The following is a 21,985-nucleotide window of genomic DNA, read 5'->3' as shown; positions in this document are numbered from 1 at the left end:
GGAGTTCCTTGAAAAATTAAGCTGATTCTTATTGTATCGCTGATAGCGTTTACTTAAACTTAAGGACTGACTTTTTTCAGGTTCATGAACATATATTTTTATCTGTTATTACTTTTATGTTGTAATTTCAACACCTGACACGTTCCATGACCTTGGAGATTTGCTCCTCAATTTTTTCCTGCGGAACTTGACGTGTAAATAAATAAATAAAGAAATAACTGATGCTATCTTCATACAGCCCTTTAGATGTCACGTACTTTGTAACGCCGGAAATGCATATCCTCCTATTTCCATCTATTATACTATAATTTTTTTCCTTATTTTGTTACCTGAAGATATGACATTCCTGTGTCTTTATATATTGTAATTGTTTTACTATTTGTATATATATATATGCATTTATGTCGATGTATAATTGGTTTGTTTTGTAAATATTATTTGTATTTTTATGCTGGGTCTGGCCTAGGAAAAACTATGCTGTCGAACGAATACATCGATAGGTCGTGTGGAGAACCAAAGTGCTTAGGATCTTTGGTAGTGTTAACTCAGTTAACTCTGTCGCATGGAGCGCGGGCAGAGCAGGGTCTGGCTGGAGTAGGGCGGTGGAGCAGGTGTGTTGTGTGACGCTCCCGCGAGTTGCCGCGCTTTCGGGGTTTGGCAGCATGTAATTGCGCTCAACTTGCTATGATAGTTTCTGACACGGTGTCGCGGACGGGAAGCATTAGCTGGTGCACATCAAGAGCCCCTTTCGCCTGGTGACAGTGTCGAGAAGAAGGCGCGCCAACATCCAGCTTCTGCAACAGCAACGGCCGACAATAAGTGATTGTCGCCACCTCCTCGATCGACGACTTCAAACCTTCAGTCAACCAACAAGGAAAACTGAAAGCACATAAAGTTTTAGAACTGTATGGCATACCTCAGATTTTAAAATTCTCCAATTTTTCTCAAAAAATTACAGCAACGTAGCATGAACCTTTGTTGCTCATTGTCCCTATTGCATTTCCAAGCAGGGTCCCTTCCTTTTCCGGAATGAACCCGAGTGTCGTTGAAATTCAAATGCCATTAAAGTAATATTTGTCCATTTCACTGCTTTAATTTCAAAGTTCAGTTAAAGTATTCATAGCTGGCTACGATGTTTAGATTACACAAGCACAAATTAAGAGTGCGAGTTTTGTTACTGTATTTTAGCTTACCTGTGTCTGCAGCTCAGCTTGGTACATACTAAATTTTACTATTGTTAATTGTTCAGGATCATTTAATTCAAGTTCAAAGTTAAATCTCTTATTTCTAAATTGCGTAGATTCAAGTAGCTTTTGAAATGATTGTTGAGGTAGCCCAAGACTAACCTTATTTTATTGAAGTTCGTAGTGCTTCACAAACAAAGTTCACTATTAATTTCAGTCACTAAATTAACTTTCAGTTTTCCGGTTTTATTAATTCTTTTGCTAAATTTATTCAGAGTGTAGAGAAATTTATTACTTCTGACAAACATTCAGTATTCACACAACATGTGTCAACCTTCAGTTCCCACGCTTTTATTGCTAATTATATGTGCATTAATTTTTCATTTTCAGTTATTATAGTAGTTGTCCATAGGACTGGCAACCGTAATTTTACCCAAATCTCAAATATCTAATTACCGGCAATTAATTGTTAACGTAACGACCGCACATTCACTTTCTTTATTAATTTTACCCTTTTCTCAAAATTAATTTCCACCAATTTCATTTGCATTTTTCCTTTCATTCAGATGTAACCCTTTCCTCCCTCTTTTCCGACAAATTAACTTCTGTGACGATTGCTTTTCCCAAATTTCCATTAGGTGCACGCGGTTTAATTTTTCACTGTCATTAAGGTCGATAAGTGAGGGGGAGGTTACGACTTGAGTAGAAAAAATATAGAAATAAACGTGTCACGTTGCTTAACAGTGAAGCAACGATTAAATTCGTTGTAACTGGTGTAGTTGATTTAGAAGATACAGCTAAATGCTTATCTAGAAACAGCTGAGCCAGTGGAAAAAATATTCTCATGACTAAAAATACAGTCATCGCGTAGTAGTCGATACCAGCAGGCGATAGAGCATCAGTTCGAGCAATGAAATTAGCGTGGCAACGACATAAACTCTCCCGCATATTATTATTGTTTAATCTGAAAAAGATATTGAATATTATACAGCTCATACAGACACAGGCGTTATTTTTTTCTTTAATTTTGAGCAGCAAAAAAGGCTTATTGTTGATTTATGAAATTCCATATGACGAAAATACATTACGTGATATCGAATAAATTACTAGTATAAATACAGGGAATGCTGCCTCGTTTCGAATTTACAGTGAATTTAATTCGTAATCGCATTCGCTGCTTCTCTTTTTCGCCTGTGCAGAGTAAATGGCTCTCGTTGTGGCGTATTATATCGAGCTAGCCAAATGAAGCGCTGCGATGATTGAAGCAGCGAGTCGTATGAGTGGGCAGGATAAACAGCAGAATTCATATTTGCCTTCGTTGATTTGACTCTTAGCTTCTATACAGAAAGTATGCAAACATCAGTACGCATAAGAATCAAAGAATGAGAGTTCACAACTGCTGTTTTTTGAAGCAGCGTTAACTTACATGGACAGTGAAATAATGTAGGCAAAATTTCACTGAATCTCTACTGCAAACCAAACAAGTGTTTCCGATTTACAGTGAAATTTTTTTAAGTGTGAAAGATTCCCAGCATATTACAGTCATGCGTAAAGTTAAAATTCGGATATTATTAACAACAGAATGGAAAACTAATAAATTTATGCAAGCAGCCCAAAAATCACGTTTTTTTTATCAACACCGAAATTCCATTAGGTTCACTAAATAGCTTTCCGCCCACTGCTGTCATGGATCATATCCACAACATTAAATATTCAGCATTTTTACACAGACAAACAATTTCCTAATTTTTATGGAAATTTCAAGTACATTTTATATATCAGTGTGTTTACAGTACGCAAATTTAATCTTCTGTATATTGTTTTCCAGTTGAATTGTTCATCGTTAGCGTGTTGCTTGATGGACACAATGAGAACAGTCTGTTATTTCAAATAATTAAATAGTCTGGACTCTATGTGTGCCTACATTCTAAACTTCAACAGCATCGTAAAATTTAGCAGATTTTGCAAATGTTCAAATGTGTGCTAATTCCTAAGGGGCCAAACTGCCGAGGTCATGGGTCCCTAGACTTACACACTACTTAAACTAACTTATGCTAAGATCAACACACACACCCATGTCCGAGGGAGGAGTCGAACCTCCGGCGGGAGGGGCCGCACAATCCGTGACATGGCGCCTCAAACCGCGGGCCACACAACGCGGCCAGCTTTTGCAGTTCGAATACAAGCAAAATTACAAAACGATGTATCTTGATAAAAATTGCTATAAATTTCATCCTTTGTTTCTGCAGTTAGTTTCAAATGGTTCAAATGGCTCTGAGCACTATGGAACTTAACTGCTGAGGTCATCAGTCCCCTAGAATTTAGAACTACTAACCTAAGGACATCACACACATCCATGCCCGAGGCAGGATTCGAACCTGCGACCGTAGCGGTCGCGCGGTTCCAGGCTGTAGCGCCTAGAACCGCTCGGCCACTTAGGCCAGCAGTTAGTTTCAACAAAACCCCATAATCTAACAGTCCTGTAGACAATATAGTGACACACATATTCTGTCTAAAATATATACAGGTCTAATGTACCAATATAAGACATATGATAGAAAGGGTAATTACGTAAAATATGAGTAGCTTTGGGTGACTCAACAATGATCATCTTGTAATATGCAGTACATTTAGAACTGCATATTACGAATACACATAAATGTAAGCCTAAAAATGCGTACATAAATAAGAAACCAACGAAGAGGTACATATAATAATAACAGTCTACAGCAACGATCATACATACCTACCCTTTTAGTCCGTGAAATTCGATAGTCACCATTCATTAAATTCTGTAAAATACGCAATATCTCAATAGGCGTCTTGTCAAATGTTCCTGAGTAGATTACAGTGTAACGCTCTCTGGCAGCACGCATCCAAAGTGAAAGTTAAAAGAACATTTCGATGTATAATTTTAATTGAATTTGAAAAGGACACTTAATTTTGTGAGGAAAAACATAGTTATGAATTTTGCTATTATAAATGATTATTCAAAGAGTGTGAAATACTATCTGTGGCGGAGGATGTGAAAACCGCCACAGGAGAAACGATATGTAATTAAAAATGACAAAGACTGTGCAAGAATTAGTTAAGATATAAATAGGCAATATATTGTAATAGAATCGCTTGTCTTCTGCACGAACGGAATGGGAGAGGAACCCGTGACGTTGCATTAGGCTCTTAGGTAGTCTTCATTTGTGATAAGTCGATGATGGACGCCGTTTGTAGCTGGGATTGTAAAAGGTGTGTAAAGATTTTAATTGTTTCTGTTAAAATATATTTATCTGGTAAAATCTGTTTGTCACAAGTACTGCAAAGTTCGCACCGGACATTACCCATTTTATTTAAGAAATTTCAGCATTTTATTGGATATCGCTGGCGGTGCGGAACTGTTTCTTTTCACAGCATTCCAGACGCAGAATAAAAAGAGATAGTAGATTTTGTCTTGTGCATTCGCAGGTGGATACCAGCTGCAGCTTTTGCAAATTTTCATTCAAAAAAGTGATACATTCCGAACATATCGTTAAGTGTATTAAAAAGTGGATAATTTTCATGAGAGCTTAGCAACATAAAAAAAGAAATCATTTGCAAATAGTAAAGATAGTCTTATGCTTCAAAGCTAGTCGGGGTATATACAGTTAAACAAAAATCCACTGCAACGTGAAAATGTTTGCTAAGTTCGATGGACAATAATATTTTCATTCTTGCACAAACAAATTTATTACTTGAATAAAGGTAAAACTTGAATAATTATTCTGGAATTTTCAAAGAAATTCATTTTTATTAATCTGCAACAGAATATTTCATACGTAAAGTAATAATAACAGATGAAAAATTTATTGCAACCTTTCATTTCTCATGTCCTTCCATGTATATGTTAAGTTCAATCTCAATGGTTTCCCAATCAAATTAAACGCAAAAAGCAAAGAAAGTTTAAAACCAGACGGTCAATTCCCGAATAATTAAAACAGACAGAATCGCATTAAAACAGCAAAGGCTATCCACTCTCAGAGTATTCAACCTGCACAGGAACAAGCAAACTGATACTCAGCGGTACGCCTATTTACAATTATGGCAGTACCGTGGTCAACTATCAGGTTATATGTCGCGTAACGTGTGCTTAAGTTCTTTGAATAAGGTATTATGACGGCAACTACGTTTCGTTCAGAATGACTGTACAGTATACCGACAAAGAGAACCATAAAAAATACTATGTTTTATAGGTAATATACTTCCAGTTTGATGTTAATCATACAACGAATTCAAAAAGCAACATTTCATTGATCTAGAACTATACCTTATTTTCCATTATCTATTAATGACTCGCATCCACGAACGCACTGAACGGAGGTGGAAAGCAAATGTGAAAACAGAAATGAAATGTCGAAGACACCGAAAGCCGATGTACGACTTTTATAGCACCACACCGAAAATTAACTCCACCTGACCCTGACAATTCAGTTTTACCGTCAAGTTGGTTAATATCACCGAGGCAGGAGTGTGCTCTCTGAGAAACAAATTATTGCACAAAACTATGATGAAATCGCGATAAGGTAATGAACTTTTAATTTTTATCAATTTCGAACTTGAAATCGAAAATGGAACCACGCGTTAACAATAAGAACACATTGTAACTGCTGGAACTCGACCACATTTATATAAAAAAGTATGCAAAACGCCTTTGTGAAAATTAGACGCACAGTGAATTTTACAACGCTAAAATAACGTTCATACGCTAGATGCATTACTACATAGAATCCAGCGATAACTGTCGCAAAAGCTTACTGCAAAGCAACGTGCATAACTCAAAGTCCGCTATTTACGAAAGTGGGGGACATGTTAACTTCGGGTCGCAAGAATTCCTTATATTCCTACTTTCAAGCATTGTGTCTTCGTTCAACACTTGATCATGATTATTTAGAATTTATGTGGAGATCTTTGATACCATTCAACTTTGTCAATTTTATGGAAGGTCTCAAGAAAATTTTATGGACTAAATACCGAATGTTCTTTATTTCTTAGATTTATACTGAACGTCATCTGATTATTGCTGTAAATATCACAATGTTCCTTATACTTTTTCGGTATTTTACTCCTTGTTTGCTATGTGTAACATAGGGTGGTCATAAAGTCTCGAACCATATTTAAGAAACACCTGATGCATTTACGCAGTTCTCAATTACGTGTTATTGTCAGTCTATGTATACATGTTCAGCACAATTCAACGAGTCCTGTTCCCATTTTGAGCTATTGCTTCCATCGTTCGGAGGCTATATACAAGATTCGAGCTTTTTTAATTTTTTTATTATTGTTGCAACTTAGACTTTATGTACTCAGAAGCGAAGAAATCCTAGCATGTCAAATTACGCGAACACAATGGCACAATCTTGCTAAATCTCTGCCTCTCCATTTGTTGGCGAATCTTCTTGCTTGAGGTACCTGTACTGCGTTGCTACGAGAGCAAAATGAGGAGATGCTCCTTCCTGTCAGCAATGCCTCCATGCTAAAGTTTTGTTCCAGGAATTCCTCTTGCATTCCAAGGATAATGTTTCCTGTAACTGTATCTTCTACAAAAAGTAAGGGGTCCATAAAATGTCGTCTTTGTGAATTCAAGCCACATATTCACTTCCGGTGCTGTTCTGTGGTAGCCTTAGATGGCTGGTTGCGCTAAATGCGTCATATACATTTATTAACTGTTAAGCAGATTTGGAATGTGCAATCATCATTAAACAAAAAGTGATCCACGAGGTTTAGTTGTGTGCAACTTCTAGGAAACGTTACACGAAGCTTTGCGAGCTGCATAATCTTCGTGGCCTAATTAGTGAAGTACACGAATGTCATACGGTTTTTTTTTTTTTAATTATAAGTGTAAAACTTTCCAAAACGTTGATTTCGGCACGTCAAAATCGTTCCTTAAGAGACGTCTTGATGCTTTCCGACGTCTTTCAATTAATACCAGTTGCACCTACAGGTAAGATACACCGCGCAATCGCGGACTAACATCAGCCATGTGTTCTTCTATCATAAGCATTCTTGTTGATTATCCTGAAAAAAATAGGCTCACGTTATCACAAAGATGGATCATAATTATATATGTTATGTCAATACATTCACTATTTCTTAGAAATGGATAGACACGTTATGACCACCCTGTACTTGTCACAATCTTCAAATTTTATCTTACGTATACCTGAGCCATCATATTCAGATCCATTGTCAACAAATGGATATTGTGTTTGTGATAAAATCACATTTGGAATGTATTATCTGCAGAAATATCTTCTTCTGTTACCTTTATGTTTTTTCTGTATCATTGAACTTAAAAGTCATTCTGAACTAAACATAGCATACATTGTTTTTAGCACCTCAGTCAAAGAGATTTAGTCGCTGCATGACGCTTTGGCTCTCACTTCTGTGAGAGAAGTAAATAGACACAGCAGTGAGCTCCAGTTCTGTTGTTCCTTTACTGTATAAGCTGGTTGTTATATCTAGTACTGGGTAACCTTTGGCGTAAAGTAAATAAGAAGATTTACTGTTATTGGTATAATGCATGTCCAGTCATTAGCACTGCGCAGAATTGGATACAAACCGACTATCGAATTCCAAGTACTAATAGAATTAGCGTGATCAACGGTATGTAGTGTCGTCACCAACCATCTTATACCGAAAGTTCCACTTTACGTACGAATTTTTAAGGGTCATATGTATGTCCATATATTAACCAACTCTAAATGTGCTGCACATTACGAAATAATGATTTTATGCCATCCGAAGCTGTTCAACTGATACGGGTCTAATGCAGCTTTGACCATAAGATATGAATATATAACGACCTTATCGCCTTTTAAGCTAAATTTGTACGCTCGTGGCGTTGTACTGTGTAACCGAGACTGCAGTAGATAGTCACTGAGTTCACTGCAATCATAAAAACCGGTTACCAGCGACCCTGTGAAGGCATAGGCCGTCTCTGGCCATTTCCCTGAATTCCACCAGATACTGTCAACTCTCCTAGTTTCCCCTTCTCTTCCGTTTTCTCTTCCGTGTATATGTAGGCGTGACTCTCTTTCCTTTTTCCTTGGCATTGCGTTCCAGTGTCTTCTTCTCGCTTGTTCTGTCTTGTTTTCTCAATGTGTACCTCAGCCCCATCCACATTCTCTCACATATGTGGTCTTCCACAGGTATACGGTTTATTTTTCTCGAGATCTCCACATTACTTATATTTCCTGGCCAACAGACATTTATGATGCTCCAGAGATACTTATCTGTGAAGCTTTCCAACAATTTTGTTATCTTCCTATCTACGTTCCAACTTTAACTGGCTTATAGAAGAGCAGCCTTCCGATTTGTATCAAACATCCGAATTTTTGTTTTACATATGATGCTTCCGTTTCATCTTACTGGATGCAGTGGTATGAAGGCAGCATTTGCCTTCTTTGCGTGATTCTTCGAATCTTCTGCAGCACCATATTCTGCCACCACACCACCCAGATATAAGATTCACTTGCCAGTTCAGTCTTCACTTGCTGTTCCCCTACATACAGACGCACATCCTTGTTGCCAAAATTAAACTTGATTTGTGCAGGGAAACAAAAACCAAAAACAACAGTGGTCTCAGCCCACTACTGTTCGCACCGATACTGAGTTTATTGTGCGGTTTCGCTCACTGTGATTCTAAAATAGCCACCAGTACCAAAAAAAGAAAAAAATAGTAGGAGGCCATTTACTAGTTACTGCTTTATACAGGTAACATCCTGCAGCTGCTGATGATTTGAAGAAAAGCTGTGGACGTTCATCTTTATTCTTTACTTATAACCATAATTACTGATGGAAAACAGTACACAAGGATCAAAGGTGAATACTACTCATTAATGGTTAGCCCGCCCGCGTAGCCGCGTGGTCTAACCCGCTGCTTCCCGAGTGGGGAGGCATACCGGTCTCCGGCGGATTAGTCTGGTGTGCCAGCCAGCCTGTGGATGGTTTTTAAGGCGGTTTTCCATCGGCCTCGGCAATTGCGGGCTGGTTCCCCTTATTCCACCTGTGAAGGCATTGCTAATTACGCATATAATTTTTTTTCGTGATTTTCTTTGGATTTCTATTCTTTTTCTTTTGTTCATATGGGCATTTCTAATTCTGATTATGTAACATTCTACTGTGGTTTTTAAATGTAAAGATGTAGTTGTGATTATTTCGTTTGCCAATGGATAAATATGTTTCTTGCTTTGTACCTGTGGTAAAGTTTCTGAAGTTCTCATTTGGAATATTATTAATTGTGAAAAATGCAGTCAATAACATTTATAAAGGTTTATGTAATTTACGATAACGATATAACATCTACAGACAGGGGACAGCGATAGTGATATCGAGAGTTGAAAGGTTGTTGCGTAGTAAAGGGGATGGTGGATGGCGTGTCTGTGAAGCGTGCGCGGGAAAAATACTACTGTGTTCCATGAAAAGCATACGTAATTGTAAGGACAGTGATACCGAACTATCAGATTGTTAATTCTCTTTACCACTGCGGCATGTAATGCCATCGCCAGCGAACTTTAAGAGCAAATAAACTGGACTGTAAAAGTGCCGCTAACTTTACTTTGTTGTGGCCAACACGAACTGTGCTTTTATGCGAATAAACTTTGCTGGTATTGGTTTTGGGTGGTGGGACTGTTGTATATCACATTCTATCAAGCCATGAAAGTGAAGACTAATTAACTGTGCAATATAAATGGCTTTCAGTGACGTTGTCGAAGTTTGAAATGCGAGAACAGAGTGGACATTGTTTACGGTGTGCTTTACATACATGAACAATTCTATGAACTGTGTATTTGTGGCTAAGACTATATGAATGTGACGAACCGTGTAATTATGGACGATAGCGTCACTGACAGTGCATAAAGTGTAAAAACGAGCGATGTCTACGTCATGTACTTTGAAAAAGAGGACATGTCATCAACGTTCGTATACTGGCGTCTTGTGGTTTGTTAATCACCACGGGGTTAATGATACAGCTGTGCCGGAACTTTATTTGCGTTTCGCAGGAGAAGATTAACCAGCGGAACTGTCTGTATCCTGCTTTCATCATCGTAACCCGCCGACATCGTGCTGCCTAACGCAACGCTTCGCATGCAACAAAAAGTTAAGGGATTTAGCTGAACGCTATCCCCTGACCTAGAAACTTTCTTTCTCTATTAAAAGTATACGAATTACAGACTCTGTTTAATTAAATTCTTTGTTTAGTTTGTTTGCTTTCTGCTAACGAAAATAAAATTACAATCAGTGAATTAAAAGTTGCCTGGTAGTCATTGTTGAAACACCAGTAAATATAAACTTCTTCCTCTCATTAGGACTAATTCTCCTTGCATGTCAAAATTATTGTAGTTATTTTATGTAGTTTTATGTATTGTTATGAGACTAGATATATGACAGTAACTAATAAGAGTATTTTGTCGCGAAATATGGCTTCGCGCGAAAATTACGGCGACTGCCATAATTGCTTGCGTTCTGACCAATAATGTAAAAGCTGCTATTCCCGTATTGGTGCTTTTCCTGATGTGAGCGGGAATTATAAATGTCAGCTGTCAAGTCACGTAGTAACTCTTTACCCAGTAATAAACGTTTCTTGATATTGTATTGCTACGAGTCGTAGTATTTAGAGACATTGGTTATACTCAAAAGTGGGTAGATGTATGGTGAAACCCGCCAGTGTTCATGCGATTGTTAACAGTATTGTGTGTGATTCACGAAATTTTGTCACTTTTCTAATTCCTTTGAAGTTTCAGAGAATATACACACAATTTTGTCGGTTCAGGTTAATTTCAGAGCAGTTTCTCGTGAATATTAGAGTTTTCAGTTCATAAACAAAGTGGAATCCTGACCAACTGAGAAGTATAACAAAGAGTGTGGTTTTACAACTAGAATTTTGGGTGACTTCACAGTTCAGATTTTGACAATTATTTTTCCTGTGGGTTGAGGTCATCACACACCTCAGTTACACTATGTCTGCGATTGCTGCGCAAACACTGTCTCCAAGTACGCATACACCATAATTACTCTACCACGCAAACGATGGGATTAGACTCGTCTGGTATGAGACGTTCCCACAAGGGGGTAGGGGGGGGGAAGGGGTGGAGGTCCACTGGGGGCTGAACCGCACAATATATGGGGCGGCGGTGGGGTGAGTGGACTGCTGTGGCCTGTTGCAGGGGCTGTGGGGCGAAGCTTCTCCATCGTTTCTAGGTCCCCACCAAATACAACGATGTTCCACAGTGGCACGTAAAACACACAGTAATTTATTAACGTCGTAAGTAGGTTACAGTCAAGTCACATTAATATGACTGCCGCTTATGTTACGCGTCAACGTGCAATAACCTCTCACACTCCCTAGGTGTCAGCACTAGCAGCGGTGCGTATATACGTATTTCGTTGGTGATGGAGGGGGGGGGGGGGACAGAGCGGTTTATCTGATGTCCAGATACGCATGGCCACTGGCTTTCAGGGCAACGGCAGAAGCATTTCCGAAACGGCTAAGTCTGTAAATTGTTAGCGTGCCGTCATGGTTAAAGTATAGCGTGGAAGGCAAAAATGGTGCTATCCAAAGCTGACGCAGAGGCAGCTGTGGTGCACCGTGGCTCATAAATGAGAGGGGTGAACGACGGCAGCGTAGATGTCTCCTCAATGATCATTCAGCGAACCTTGCTGCATATGGGCCTCCACAGCAGGCGACTGCTTCATGCACCAATGCTAGCTACTGTTCATCGGCGAGCAAGGTTGACCCTCGCCAGAGGGCATTCGCTGCGTGATTTTGTCTTTCTGGAACGCACAATGAATCAACACATGTGCGCATCTATCCTTGTGGACAATATGAACCCTTACATGTAGTTTGCTTTTACCCGGCTTGATGGCATCTACCAGCAGGACAATGCAATGTGTCACACAGCTCGCAGTGCACATGCATGGTTCGAGGAGTATCAGGATGTTCACACCATGCATTCTCAAGCGAGAAACCTAGTGTAGACGGGGATGGCACTGGAGTTGGGAAGACTCCACATTCCTGTCGCTGCCTTCCAGAACCTCGCTGACTCTCTTCCTGCACGTCTTTCAGCGGTCTGCCCTGCAAAAGGTCCTTACTCATGCATTTGGCAGGTGGGCATGTTAATGTGACTGGACACTGTATGATTTTGTGTAACATATCACTGTCGAACATCGTTGTATCACGTAGGTTGATGAATCATGTATGAGTAGCACGCATTTTTGATCCAACTGATGTACCGTTTTCTTCCAGTGATGTTAGCTGTAACAACCGAAAGTGCTAAAGAATAAAGTTGAATGTGTACAGCTCATGGCTATCAAAATAATTTTCTTCTGTCATTTACTAGCTCATTGGTAGATCACATTTCTTCAGTATTAATAGACGAATACATCGCGTCTTTTCACCTCCAACGCTTCGCATTGGAAAATTAGGTGTGGTCCAGTATCATCTCCCTCGTCACATAGTCTACACATAGGGGCTTCTCTCTCCACAACCATTTTGTGTATGTGTTTCTCAAAGTTCCCATGCCAGTCGGTAGGCCTACCACGAATTTAATCTGTCTCCTATTCAAGACTAGGATTATAGACTTCTCAAGATAAACGTTTCTGCTATCGTTAGTTGGCCATGTTCTTGTTTCTGGTTCACAGCCCAATATTCTATGTGTTGCCTCCTGGTCAAGCTACATAGTGTTGGTTTTACCATCACCCTGGTGATGGTTCGGACAGGTTCCGATCCAATGAATAGAGTCGTTGCTTCCTGGCCAGTCTATCAGCTTTGTCATTGTCATTAATGCCTGAGTGACCAGGAAGCCATATCAGATTTACCCTGTTACTTTATCACAGTCTCAGAAGGACTTCGTGGCGTTCAGCTACGATCTTTGATCTTGTTTCAGGGTCCGATAAAAGATTTCAGAGCTGTTTGGTTGTCTGAATAAATGTAGATGCCAAGATCCTCGTATCACCTATGAAAATTCTTTTACGTGCACACTCTGATAACGGACATTTCCACTTGGAATACTGTGGTCAGCTTCCCTAGACAGACTGCCCTCTCGAGTCTCGGTTGCATCCCGTATTCGCCAGGCCCAGCGTCTTCGTTTGTTTTCGACCAGTCAGTAAAGCAGATTAAGCCTCCTGGACGGTGTCGTGGTTCGCTCTTCCACTTCTCAGATGTTCCAATTATTACACTGAAAGGATTATTGAAGCAGATGGAAGTTATTGTATTGCCAGCCAGCATTTCCCCGACTACTCCTATATTTATCATACTCACTGTATTGGCATCAGATTCTGGCTATCTTAAAGGTATCCAGTTATTTCCAGTTTTTAACCTGTGTGCCCTTGCACTGCCCCGACTGTAACTCAAAGATGTTTACCGTGGTTACCATCCCAGCAGTGGGTGTACCGCTACTTCCGCTTGTTATGGCTAAGCAGGCCAATCTCTGCACCTTTCCAAACTCCTTAGCAGCCACCTTCTAGTCTACTTCACATACTATAGTCCCATAAATTGCCACAGCTCTTATTACAGTGGTGTATATCCATTACATATGCCTAGTGGTTTTAACCGAGTTCTTACCACAGGTCCTTCTAGTGTTAATAAGAGCTCCTTTTGCCTTGGAATATATATTCTTTAAGTGAGGGGTTCATCATAGTTTAGCATCCAAGTTTACCTCTGGGTACTTCATTACACCCTGCATTGGTAAAGTTTCATCGACAAGCTTGAGATTCCAGTACATGTAGTACATAGGCTTCCTCGTAAATGGTAGTATAACATTTTTCCCGACAAAACTGCCACGTATTACTGTGACTACATCATCTGTGTGTCCTTGGAAAAAGTAGTCTCTAGTATTTAACACTCTAATGAGTCCACTCACTACTAGGTTCACAACAGTGGGGACAAAAACCCTCTCGAGGACGAATTCCAAGGTCATATTATTAAAAATCTCCCCTCCCCTCTCCGATATTCAGGAAGATGCAAAGAGCAGTCTTATGAAACTGTAGAGCTCTTCCCAGCTTCTCAGTAAGCTGGTAATGTGCTGTTTGATATGATTTGCCTGGTAGATATGCTTGTTGGTTTATTTGTAAAAGAAACTCAATTAACCTCTTTGCCCTAGCGTGCACATTAACAAGATTCTGTAATAATTCTAGAAGAAAGGAGGACAAAGTGATCAATCTCATATCCTTAGACTTGGTATGATCAATTCTAGCAGGCTTCGGAATGAAACGACCCTGACTGTCCTCCAAGCATTAGGAATGATACCTGCTGCTAAGCTGAACCTAGTCAGTCTACATACATATTTAGTTAATCCATCTCTTGTTTTTGCAGTAGAGTTGGTACGATTCCAGCTGGTGCCTGAACGGTGTCGTGGTTCGTTCTTCTACTTCTCCCATGTTACACTGAAAGGATTATTCAAGCAGCTGGAAGTTACTGTATTACCAGCCGGCGTTTCCCCGACTACTCCTGAATGCCTGAATGATTGAAACATTCCGACCGCCCACTGTATTTAATTCCTATTATTATTATTTTTTTAAATCAGCACATTCTCAGGCAGATTCGCAGTTCCCCCTCTGATTACTTGTAGATCAATGCTTCTCAAGGAGTGACTACTGAACTGTGTTATCTGCCAGAGTGCACTGAGAGAAGTGAGTCTTAAGGAGCACATCCATCATCTCACTCGCTGTCCTTCTATGCTCACCATCTTCCGTCCTTAGAGTACCTCGTGGATTAGTTGATATTTTAGTGAGTGCTTTATGAAGTCTAGCGCAAGTACCTGTACCTTCCGTTTCCTCCACAATATCTTCCAGGATGATAGTAACCTCGCTTAATCGCGAGGCTGTACTTGACAAGAGCCTCCCGATATTTTGTCCATTATCTTTTCTTTCTTGCAGTGTCGAACTTTTTGCTTATGTGCTCCCTTTGCACTTCCAGATTATTCTTTCATTAAGGTTCATTCCTGTTTGTGCACTTCTTGGTCGCTTGGCAGTTTTCTAAGTATGAAGTCGTAATAGCAGTCAGTGAGTCTGCCGTTTCCTCGAAATCTGCTGGATGTCTTATCGAAGTTCTGCCTTCAGATAAACGTGTGTTTAGGTTTTCCCTGTATGAGTCCCACTCTGTTTTCGTAGGATTCCTGTAAGCCATGGTCTGTTCAACAGCCTTTTCAGTCTCAGACTTAATGCACATGTGGTCAGATGGAGAGGGCTCCAACGCCATGCCATTTATTTGACATTACCACCCACTGTCGGAAATGACGATGTGCGCTTTGTACCAAGGTAGGAAGTACTCCTTAAGACTTTTCCAGTTGAGCTGGCCCATCTTGATACTACATTTCGTCGAAATCGTTATAGTGAAAGATAGATTGAACGTGCGTTGCGCTATCGACCAACTGTGCGTCGGGTGACTGATGATAATACTGAGTCGACACCTAGGTCTAACGCCTTTTTGCCTTACGCAGGAAGCACTTCCAACAAGATCGGTCGTGTTTTACGTAAATACGATGTGGAATGTGTTTTCCGACCTCCCTCGAAAATTAGAGTGCTTCTGGATTCTGTTAAGGATTATCTTGGATTGCGTAAGGCGGATGTATGTCGTATTCCTTGTAGCTGTGGCAGGACCGATGTACTGAGCATAAACGGCACACATGATTAGAGCAGTCGAGTAGATCTGTTATTGTCGAACGTTGTTTGGATACTGGTCACCGTGTGTCATGTAATGATACCGAGATACTGGCATGCACGTGCAGTTATTGGGACAGTGTTATTAAAGAAGCTGTTGAGATTAAATTAGCGAGCAACCTTGCAATCACGGTTTGAGGTGTTTGTTTAAACTCTGCTTGGAATCCTGCTCTCTCTCTCTCTCTTGTTAAAAGACAGAGGGGCAGAGTCAATGTTACCTCAGCTGGTAGTTCGTAGTCTTTCACTATCGACACCTCTGACTTTGGTCATCTTTGGTGGCACTAATGTTCAATGTGTGTGTTATCTTTCCTGAATTACTCCAAGAACCGAGGTTTTAAATTTGCATGTATGTCGCCTGTCCGTTACAGTTTATGCCTTGAAAATGGCGGGGTGTACTCCTGCCAAAATATCGGCAGTCGCTGTAAATATTACCTGGCTGAATTCCCGTAAGTTATCCGAAAATTTTATACGCCAGGAGAAATTCAGGTCTCACAGTACTTTCCCTTTTTATAAATATTAAGTCCGACATTTTTCCTCCAGTGGAGGGACATATAACCGTCCTTCAAACAGTTTTACATACAGGTTAAGTCTTTCCTTAGCTGCACAGCCTGGGACGTCTCCCTCTGCTTATTGCCAAGTATATATGTATGTATGTATGTATGTGTGTGTGTGTGTGTGTGTGTGTGTGTCTGTCTGTCTGTCTTCTCTCTCCCTCTCTCTCTCTCACATACACACACACACACACACACACACACACACACACACACACACACGGACACAAGCACACACAAACCTCAACGAACTTCTATTTCTTGCCCCTTTTGTATTCAGTTTCCGACAGCGCGGTCTGAACCTCCAACATAAAACCTGACGTAATTGGGCGCTCCATCGCCATACCATGGAACAATGGCTGCTTGCGGACGTCGCCGCCCCCAACCGTCAATTATTATTAGAGCGCTCAATCAAAATTCAATTAACTCGTCATCAAAAGTTCAGATCACCATGCGGTTAGTAGCACTCTGTCTTAAATAGAGATCGAGAACTACATAGCTCGTGTTTTTCGCTGATTTATCATCTTAATTACCTACGGAGGGTCAAGAACTTAAGAACTTACAAATTTGTGAGATCAGTGAGAGGACGTATCACAGCCACGTCTCAAAGTCCGCCAAAACGAGATGGCGGACTCTCCATCACTCTGTCTCTTGTTTCTCGCATTTATCAGGGAGTGTCGAAACTTACGACTTGCGTCTAAGTGATCTGTAGGTGTTGGACAAGATGTGGAAATGCTCAGAGAAATTAGTGCTTGAACATAAATGCAGATCGTAGCCAATCCTGCAGGTTGTGCTCTTGTATTTGACCGTGAACGGGACCTGCACAGTGTCCTCAGTGCATTGCAAGTGTCAGTCGAGGTCAGAAAAATATTCTGTGTAGTTGTGAGTACGTCACGTTCAGATGTAAGTGAATTCGAATCATGGGCAAATTGTTGATGACCGTGTGGTGGGTGCTTCCATATCGAAGATTTCTACAGCATACAGGGAAAGCAGAGAAATATCATCAGCGAAGTCACAGACAACACAGACAAAAGTGTGGATTGTGTGGTTGTGACGCATAATCATTGAAGAGGACTATGAGGAATAACAAGAGAACGATAGGTGCAAAAGTCACTCCAGAACAGAGCATAATCTGTTTGCATGCACTTACAAACCCTGTCAGCAGCTTAACAATTAAAAAAGGAGCTCCATAATAAGTGAATTTCAGGACGACCTGGAATTTCAAAACCACTCATCAGTGATGCAAAGGCCTGTAACAGGGAAACGTGGTGCCGGCCGGTGTGGCCGAGCTGTTCTAGGCGCTTCAGTCTGGAGCCGCCCAACCGCTACGGTCCCAGGTTCGAATCCTGCCTCGGGCATGGATGTGTGTGATGTCCTTAAGTTTAGTTAGGTTTAAGTAGTTCCAAGTTCTAGGGGACTGATGACTCCAGGTGTTAAGTCCCATAGTGCTCAGAGTCATTTTTGAGGGGAACGTGGTGCTGAAGCAGTGTAACCTGAAATATTGTAGCAATGGAAGAAGGACATTTGGTCGGATTAATTTTTAATTTCTGGCCGAGTTTACGTGTCGACAGTGTAACGTGGCGGGAGTTTGGTGATTGTTTGGGCAGTCATATCGTGGTATTTCATGGGCCCAACATCTGAAGGAGTTTGCGTCCCAAGACTGAGACATCGAAGGGTCTGCAGACGATTTGGGCAGCCATGTCGTCGTGTTCCTTGGGCCCCAAGGTTGTAATGCAAAATCGAATTATTTCCAACTGCAACGTGGCCTTTTTGCTTGTTTGTTCCCCAATGGTGATGCTGTGCTCCAATATGGGAAAACTCCTGTTCACAAAGCTCCCATAGTACAGGACTGGTGTGGTGAGTACGGGGATCAATTTTCGCATCTCCCCTGGCCACCACCATCACCAGATCTCAGTATTATTGAGTTTTTCTGGTCTACGATGGAGGAAAGGGTTCGTGTTGACTATCCACCTCCACCATCGTTAATGTGAACGTGCCACTACTTTACAGAAAGAATGATATATTTATCCATTCCGAAATGAGTGGGAGCTGTTTTCAATGCCAACGGTTTTCCTACACCGCATTAGGCACGGTGATGTGTTTGCAGCGTTTCCATGTTTGTGTCCATCCCCTGTATTTGGTTTACAGCAACAGGACAGTTATGACGTGAAAACAGTGTACCTACAATGAATACTTCATGGCCAGCATACATATCTATCAGCAATTCACCGACTACATTTCTGTTTCCAGTACCTTCGACTCAATGATGTGTTCAGCCCTTCGTTCACTAAACTAACTTTTGTGTTCAAGTCCCCCCATTAAAATTTTATATCTCCACTGTTAGTTTCTTAAGAACTCCACTTATCTCTGTATAAAACTCTTCTTCAGACACTTCAGTAGATGCATATCACTGATTTACGAGTGACAGCTCACACGTTTAAAGTGTGCTGTTATTATCGTTTCTAAGAGTGTTTTCTACATCAGTACTGAGCAGTAATTTTTGAGGAAAGAGAATGGTTATGGCATTCAGCTTACCAAAGTCACCACTGACCATGTTATGCTCACCCATCATACGTTAACACGGAAGCAGTAATACGTGCACGCGTGATGCATATTTAATTCTGATCTAGATCAAATTAACCACCAACACCACAGAGGCAAAAGTACTCAATCTCTTTGTTGACAGTTAATCTAAAGTTCTATGGAAATAACCGAAATGCAATTGCGTCTTATGTCTCCAAGCTGTTACAATGGCATAAAAAAATTGAGGGCCACATTTACGTTAAATTATTTGACTAACATAGGATAACATCAAATGCTTCGTTTCAGTTCTTAACATAAAATATTATTTAAAGGTATGTTTTTTTCTGAGAGATCTCAAGTAGTTGTATGACTACTGATAGCTAGCTGATGATTTTTGTGGCAGAATACAGAGCCTTGTTCTGAGAGTTTATAATCACTCACATAACTACCTTGCGTAGTAATTCTGGATTTCACCATTTCATTTAATTAACGGGAATAATGTTTTTAAAAACTGGCATCTTATTTCCCTCGATTATATTTTAAAAAGTTCACGTGACAAAACTACTCGTTATTATGGATCTTCCATGTGCCTGCCTCGATACAAAACATTTCTTCACTAACGTCAATTATAATAGAAAAATCACTATATACATAACATTACCAACGCAATTACTAATTCAAATATTATGTCTGTTCCGTCTGTTCTCCTCGAACCAATCACAGCGCAGGTAGTTGACAGTTACTAGAAACCGTTTAAAATGACTAATACACAAAAATAACTGGTGTCGTTAAAAAACTGTATGGTCTGTATCTCCTACCCAGCACTGCCAGGTGCACGCCTTGTCAAAAGCAAAGGCGGAAATTAAGGCTCATTCGTATAGCAACTTTGATTGTAAACATATTTTTAAACTTTGTACAAATCATGGACCATATATTACTTATTTAGCCTTTTTCAGTTATCAATATATTACGGCAGTATTTACCCGTGAGGTATTTCTGTGAAACCAAACAAATTGAAGAAGTTATCCTCTCCGGGAGATAATCGGTCACTACAGTGAGCTCCACTGAGAGTCATTTGCGGTCATTGATTAAGACGCTGCTACTGGTCTCTTTGTCGGATGAGCCACTAAAGTAACGAAACTCGCTTAGTGCTTTTCGAGAGTAACAGCCCTTCAGTTGACATCTCATTACGTCCTCTCCCTTTTATCCTTCACTGATGCGTAATAACGCTCTTTAAGTTCCGACATTCCATTACTGCTTTACGTGTAGTTGGACCGAAGCGACGATATCGGGACGCAAACTTCATTCCTCTCCAAAGCAGTTCTTCCATGATCATAACTGACGCACATAATTGCATACAAATATCCTTAATATCGGCTTGCTGCAGAATTCTGAGTTCGAATATAATAAATCCCCTCGAGACAGAAAAACGTCTGTCCACTGCCGGTCGGAGTGGCCGAGCGGTTAAAGGCGCTACAGTCAGGAACCGCACGACCGCTACGGTAGCAGGTTCGAATCCTGCCTCGGGCATGGATGTGTGTGGTGTCCTTAGGTTAGTTAGGTTTAAGTAGTTCTAAGTTCTAGGGGACTTATGACCACAGCAGTTGAATCCCATGGTGCTCAGAGCCATTTGAACCATTTGAACGTCTGTCCACAAATCAGCACGGATTTATAGAGTATCTTCCGTGCTAAACTCAGATTGCGCGTTCCTCACATGGTATCTGATATGTCAGCACAACATGGAATTCAACTTTTACGCAACGACACAAGCTCAGCACAATAAGCTGTGGGGTGGTAGGACTGGACCAAGTGAGACATCAGGCAACAACCATCGACAGTTGCACTGAACATTTATTTGGCACATGTAAACAAGACAAATAACAAATAACACCATCAACACATTTTTAAAATTACCATTTAGTTGAGAGCAAGTTACTTCAAAATTTAAACATTCGTAAGCCACGGCACTCAAGGCCTATTACACATTTAGTGAAATGAGTTAAAAATTGTTTACTCAAAACCTGTGATCAACCTGAAGGTTGAAAATTTAACGAGGAAATGTAGTCTTTTGTTACTACAGTGATTGGTATTACCAAAGTAATTCAGAGCACAGGCAACAACCAATCAAATGCCATAGCATCCAGCCACATTACTTAAATGGCAGGCACCCTACAATGTAGGATATAAAATATAAAATTTCATGTGACCAAGCAACCTCGTGGGATTCAACAAACTACGCCCAGAAGCGGACGCCCGCCCACTCAGCTGTTTCCAATACAGGCTCGACATGGACCCCCAAACGGGAGCAGCAACGGTCCCGAATAGGCACGAAAAATCCCAGAAGTAGTGGTTATCTACAACAGACTGACATCTGCCTAAAGTAACTAGAAACACAATAACTCATTACAGCACATCATCTGTAGAATTAATCAACGTATTAATGAACATGAGCTAAGCAGTACAAATCTATTATCTTATGTGCGTAAGACCAACTATACATTAAGCCGCGAGCGAACTAGATACACGGCCAGCCGGCACGCGCGGGCAAAGGGGGCGGAAAATACACAACAGCACAAGCAGGACGCAACCCAGGACCCTGCAACCGCTACCAAGACAAACTATTTAAACGTACAATATGAACTGGCCTCTCGGTAACTTGTAAGAATTTGTGAAACTACTTATTTAGAGTTAGACAAGTGTGTCTCAGACACACCATCACTCAGATAGAAACGTAACAGTAATGTTATTGCATTTCGCACCAAAATACACCCAGGGAAAATTTTATCCATATATATCTATAGTAATTGGCCAGCTTAACTCTGTCCTGTGATTTAAATACAATAACCAGGCGGCACTTAGACAAGGACCAACCAAACTGTTTTCAATGTCGGTTAACACTGACAGTAGCAGTCTACAAACAGAATGTATCAGCACTCCAGGCCCTAGTAAATGTTAATCCTCACATCACATACAGCTCTCACTAGAATCTTGCGTACTAAGCAAGTTGAAATTAACAAAAATGGCTCTGAGCACTATTGG

Source organism: Schistocerca serialis, chromosome 8 (assembly GCF_023864345.2).
Source record: "Schistocerca serialis cubense isolate TAMUIC-IGC-003099 chromosome 8, iqSchSeri2.2, whole genome shotgun sequence".
In the NCBI taxonomy this organism is placed as follows: domain Eukaryota; kingdom Metazoa; phylum Arthropoda; class Insecta; order Orthoptera; family Acrididae; genus Schistocerca; species Schistocerca serialis.
This window is presented reverse-complemented; position numbering follows the sequence as displayed.